Genomic DNA, 6,000 nt, shown 5'->3' on the forward strand with positions numbered 1-6,000 from the left:
TTACTCAGGTAGTTTGTCTTATTTCTTTTATTGGTTGCTATGTTAATTTGAGGGAGAGAGACTCTTCCAGCGAGTCGTTAATTCCCCTCCTCCCATTTTAGCATCAACTGAATCACCCTCTGGAGATAACTCTTTCCATTGCCTGGGAAGTTCATTTAGACCAGAGGCTAAACTTAGGGTAGAGGAATGTCCTCTAAGCGACTTACTTGGGGCTTCTTGGAGGGTCAGTGGCAGAGGAAGGAGTGAAATCTCCTGCTATCCAATGCACTTTACCATCCACTTCCCTTGAGAGCATCCTAACTTATATGTGCAGCATGAACAAGACTTTAAGAAATATCATTCCCACAGTAATTCTTATCTGTACGGTGAAAATCAGAGAAGTTTTTTTGTTTGTTTTGTTTAATATCTATTTAAGATGCAAGGATCATATAGAATCATAGAATGGATTGGGTTGGAAGGAAACTTAAATGTCATCTAGTTCCAATATATAACATATATATGTATATTATATAATATTTTACATTATTTATATATGTAAGGCAAACAAGTAATTTACAAAACACTGAGGGAGGCTGAATTCAATTCAAAGAAAGGAATTTGATTCACTGTAATATCATTACCTGGAGAAAAGATAACTTATCAGATACAAGGTCATTTCAATTCATTAAAAATGTATGTGCTCTCTCCAAAACACATTACCATGGGAAAATTAACAAATATGAATACAAACTTATCAGGACCATTGCTGTAATTGAGTAAAAGAACCTGATTGTTAATTTGAAATACATAACTAATTCAAAAAGCACACGTTATAGTCAGACACTCTGGATAATATGATTAACACATATATGTGCTCTCAGACGCATTACTGCGCTGACTCTTTCAATTTAAACACACAGAGTTATCACCTCATTCCTCAAAGGTAATATTCACACCATTCTTAATTATGTGTGGTTAAACAAGAGTCAACATTAAGGTGATTCATCAAAGTTATAAGGCAGGAAAAGTGATTATTTTTTTCACTTGCAGTTTTCCCAGCCTGACCCTACAGCCCATCTCAGCACTAATGGATAGATTTTGTCATGGTTTGGGTACTGGGACCACTGATGTGCCCTTTCAGTTGTAAAATTCTAGGCTCCATTTCCAAAGTGATTTATATCTGCCTGGGACCCCTGGGAGGTGTTTGGGCAGGCTGGGTGACTCGCTCCCACTGAAACCATGGAATCAGAGAATCACTTAGATTGGAAAAGACCCTTAAGACCATCAAGTTCAACCGTCAGCCTAACACAGCTAAGTCCAGCTCTAAACCCTGTCCCTAAGCACCATGTCCACACATCTTTTAAATATCTCCAGGGATGGCAACTCCACCACTTCCTCGGCCAGCCTGTTCTAATGTCTGACTGCCCTCTTCATGGAGAAATCATTTCCAACATCCAATCTAAAACTCCCCTGGTTCAACCTGAGGCCATCTCCTCACATTGCAGTCCCAGAAGGCTGAATGAGTGGTCACGTTTGAAACCTCTGCTCAGCATCTGACCTGGTACCTCAATGCAGAGGGCCTGTCCCTGGCTGGCCTCCAGGTGCTCACATCTCTGCTTCTGACCAAAACCACCTCAGGTTTCAGGAATGAAGGAACAGGCATGACATCCCTGCTAGGGGAAAAGTGTTTGGAGCTATGCCCTGTCCCATCTCACAGAAGGACAAGCAAGACTGTGTGGCCATGCCTAGTGTGGCATTTCCATGCCTCCGGTTGGAGCTATGCCACTGTGCCATTCCTCCCAGTTATAAGCAAGAAAGAACTAATTGCTGCCCATGCACCTCCAGGTGAGTCCTGTCCCTATGAGAAACAGCAAAAAGTCCTAAATTAAATGTCCTAAATGGACATTGTTAAGGTCACATCTTTTGCTGCTGGAAATTATCACAGCTTGTTTATTACCTACATGCCTTGAGCATCAAATACCAGCTGAAAACCTGACCATGGAGTTGATAGATCCCTGTTCTTGCTTTTTCTGTGCTATTAGCTGTGTTTGAGCGTCAAGCTGTGAAAAGTCAGATAATGAAAGCACCACTCTTTAGAGGGGGTTATGCCTTTTCTGTTAAATTTTGTTCTTGTGTAAGTCTCCCAAGGCAGTTCAGAGGTAACCATCCTCATTGCTTCCTGATGTCTGGATGAAACTGGTTCATCTGCCTGAGGGCACACAGCTTCCTAAACCACTCATGCAAATGCTGCAGGTGGAGGGAAAACAACAAAATGCAGCCAGAAGCAGTCAGTGGGAAGGAAATCACATGCACCACCCTGTGTGCTCCGCATAAAGTGGGACACCTGGACAGATCTGTGTCCCCAGAAAAGAGAGGTTACAATGCAGCCAGCTGGTCCCTGGGGCTTTTTTTTTTTTTTTTTTTTTCTGTTGCAATATACTGAATCAAAAATAACAGAAGACCTGTTTGCATCCACGACCCTTGATCTCATGATATCTTCCTTATTTTTTCAAGTTGCTGAGTCAACTTGTGGAGAAAAGTCCAGAAATTGCCCACCACTGATATCTGTAGCTCAAAACAATCTCATCTCCTGCATATGGCAGATCCAAGCCACTGGCTTTAACACCCACCTGAGAGAAAATCCTGACCTAATTTTACAGTTTATTTTATTGACTTCAACCTAATTAATTACATCTGTAAATCATGCCACCAAGTGAAAAATACTAAGAGATGCAAATATAACATTTCTCAAGTATTAACTCATAGAAGTAGCTAAAAAAGCCAAAACACTGCCGTATCCACCTGAAGTGGCTCCTTCAATCTTAAAATGGCCTTGCAATACATTTTTCCTTGCTGCTGCTCTAGGCTTCTGTTGTGCATAGTTCCCCATCTACTCTTACGATGTATTTAAAATAAATCAAATGTCCCATGGGCAAATAACCAGGCATTTGATGTAGTCATACTTCTCACTGATTGGGAATTGCTGGAGCAATATGTAATTGAAGGTGTTTGAAAGGAGTGAAATGCCACCTGGTGACCATCACAATTAAAGTACCACTGGAACCACAGTAATTAGGAGGTGGCATGCAGCAACACAGTGCTGTTATCCAAATGGCTTCTGGTTTAATTTCACAAGTGGTTCTATTCTGTCATTTCAGCAGAATGTCTCAGAGAATTGGGGAGGGATTATATAATTATTCCTTATCCCTTTCTTCTCTTCTTCCCTCACCCCCTCTGCTAGTAAAATAAATTAAAAGTAGGCTGGAAGAGAATGACTGGAGAACTCCAATTTACTTATTTATTTTTAACTTCCAGTGTTGAGTATCCAAGGCTCTCAGTGTAACTCAGGGCTACATTCTGGATTATTTTTTGTTGTTGTTGTTCAAAGGTTGATTAGTATTCTTTTATTGCATAGGGTGGTTATCGTTTGTGGGTCTTTGCAATCTTTGTAATTACATAAGACCACCAAATATTGCAGAGAATGAGTCCTGGTCACTCTGTGTCTTGGCAATGGGTGCAGTTCTGTTCAAATTTCTTCAAATCCTTTCCAGTTTTCCAGACATGACTTTCCAGAAGCCGTTTTTTGTGTGTATATATGTGTGTTTTCCCTCTGGAAAGAGAGAAGACCAGGGTGATCATAAGGATACCAGCTCCAGTTGGCATCATCCCTATGGCTCTTCCACAGAAGTGACCAGTCCCTTTTTTAACTACCAGGGATTTTTCTTATACAATTTTTTACACCCCTAATTATGGCTTGTGGTTTTGAGCTGTCACCTTGCTGCTGTGAGAAGGAAACAGAAATTCATGAAGTGATCTGTTAATCTGTGGCCACACATTTTTGCTGGTCTCTCCATGCACAGAAAAAAATCAGTACATTTGAACTGTTAGCTTAAGGTGTCATTAAAATTTGTGACTGCTCAATTCCTTCAGTTTCCAGGACTTCTGGTAATCCTGAGCTCATAGAGTTCACAGACTCATTTTGCTGGTTGCATCTTACCATAGTCTCTGTGGTGCATCTTCTCTTTGAAGCTAGGAGGAAACAGCAGCAGCAGGCATATAAGGAAGCCGTGAAACCTTTCATGAGCTCAGCAGCTTCCCTGAAATTCTGCTTCCTAGCAGTCACCTAGAAGGAAGAAAAAATACATTTGGTGACTCACCATGAAGAGGCTCTCAAGAAATCCTGGGAAATAGTATTTGAAGAGCTGGGTGTATCAAACAGCTGCAACAGAAAATGAACACATTTAGCTTTGATGTTTTTGATGCAGGGTTGGTAATTTCATTGTTGGCCTTATTAGGGCAGCAAAGCATGAATTAACAGGGCATAATTTGCTTTAAAAAGGAGAGCAAAAATGTTTACTCTCTTCCTGGTAATGCAATTGGGCTGCTACGTGATCATCTATCAGGCATGACAGCATCTTCTGTTTCTATGCAGATTTGTTATTTAAGCAAAATTTATGTAGGTGCAGTAGGGGAGGAGCTGTTCTTTCTTTTAATGTACACCTATAATTTATTTAGATCAGAGCTTCCCTGCAGGGAAGTAAAAATAAAATCTTCATTTCTTCTGTGTTGCGAGAATAGAGACTACAGAAACATTCTTGTTCCTTGTCTCCTTAGAGACAGCATTGGCAGTGTGGGACTCTCTGTGCCCCACTGAGCATTACTGAAATTGCCACATATTAAGGCTGTTTGATCAGTGGAGCCGTAAGTTGGGTTTTGAAGGATTTTCTCTAGATCTAAAATTTTACCAAAATCTATTCTATTTTATGTCATTTCTTTCCCGTGGGAGGAATGATGAGGAGTGGCAGAAGGCTTAGGAACCCTTTAGCCTTTCATTCCCCAGTTAGACCAATTTCTGCCAGTGGAGTGCTGCATACTCTTAGCTTTAGTAACATATGTAGGTCTGGGATCACCCGTAGCTCTGTTTCTGATCAATGGAATAAGAAAAACAACTCTCAAGGGGGAGCTATGGCTTTGACAGACCTGTTTGTCTCCTGGAGGTATGTATCTTGTCCAACTTTGTGGTCATTTTTCTCTTTGGGTAGGAATCCCATTTGGCAGGGATGAGCTGTGGCTAGTGTACCCGTAGCGTGGAGATGGTCTTAGGCCAGGCACCACATCACAAAGGGCTGTGCTCTTTGCAGGATCTGATATATTGACACTAATTCTACACAGAGCTGCCCAGTTTGGTGCTAATTGAGATCTCTTTACAAAGCAATGCATCGGTCACCTCACATGGCTGTGGTGGATGCCTAAAGCAGCTGCAGGTCCTTTGTTATACGAGGCAAAGGTTCCACACATGGCTTTCAATCAGCAACCGTACTTAGGCTGCAAGCTGTGGTAGTTGTTAAAAATTTACATTGATTCCAAATGGGGCTGGAAAGTTTGTGGGAAAAAAAAAATAATCCATCAAGGGCTATTAAATTTTAAGACAACATCCCTAATGCAGGAACTCTTAAAGATGCAAACTGATGGAGAGGACCTGGCTAAGTGTTTGCCTGCTCTTTCAGCCTTCCTTAAGCATATACTCTTAGGGGTGAGAGGGGAGGTAAATGGACCTGTGGTCTAACTCAACAGAGTCATATAAGGAAGGTCTCAAGGTAGAAGTTATTGTTTTTTGATAGGAAGTGGATATGAGACTTATAAGTATCCAGAATACTGTCTGCCTTTCTTATGTTCATCTTCTGGCAAAAGGAATTGAATCACCTTAAGTAGATGTGGTTTTGGTTGGATAGAGATCCCACAGCCACCTCAGTTCCCTGTTAGGCGATTGATGTTCCTGGTGGCTTTTTTACTCTGCTGAGGAAAGCAAATCTTGAGACACTGGTGGAGTGGACAGGGGATCCATACTGCCCAGCAGAGACCACCAGAGCGGCCAGGTAAGGTTTGTTTGCAGGCAGGAGCCCTTGGGCAGTCCGGGAGAGATGTCCCACCATGGAGAGGGCATGGTCACGCTACCGTGCAAGGCCAAGCACAAAGGAGATTCTTGGGTGGGTCCATTTAACTTGATTTGGGGCATTTCCA

This window comes from Oxyura jamaicensis, chromosome 2 (genome assembly GCF_011077185.1).
Source record: "Oxyura jamaicensis isolate SHBP4307 breed ruddy duck chromosome 2, BPBGC_Ojam_1.0, whole genome shotgun sequence".
NCBI classification, from domain to species: domain Eukaryota; kingdom Metazoa; phylum Chordata; class Aves; order Anseriformes; family Anatidae; genus Oxyura; species Oxyura jamaicensis.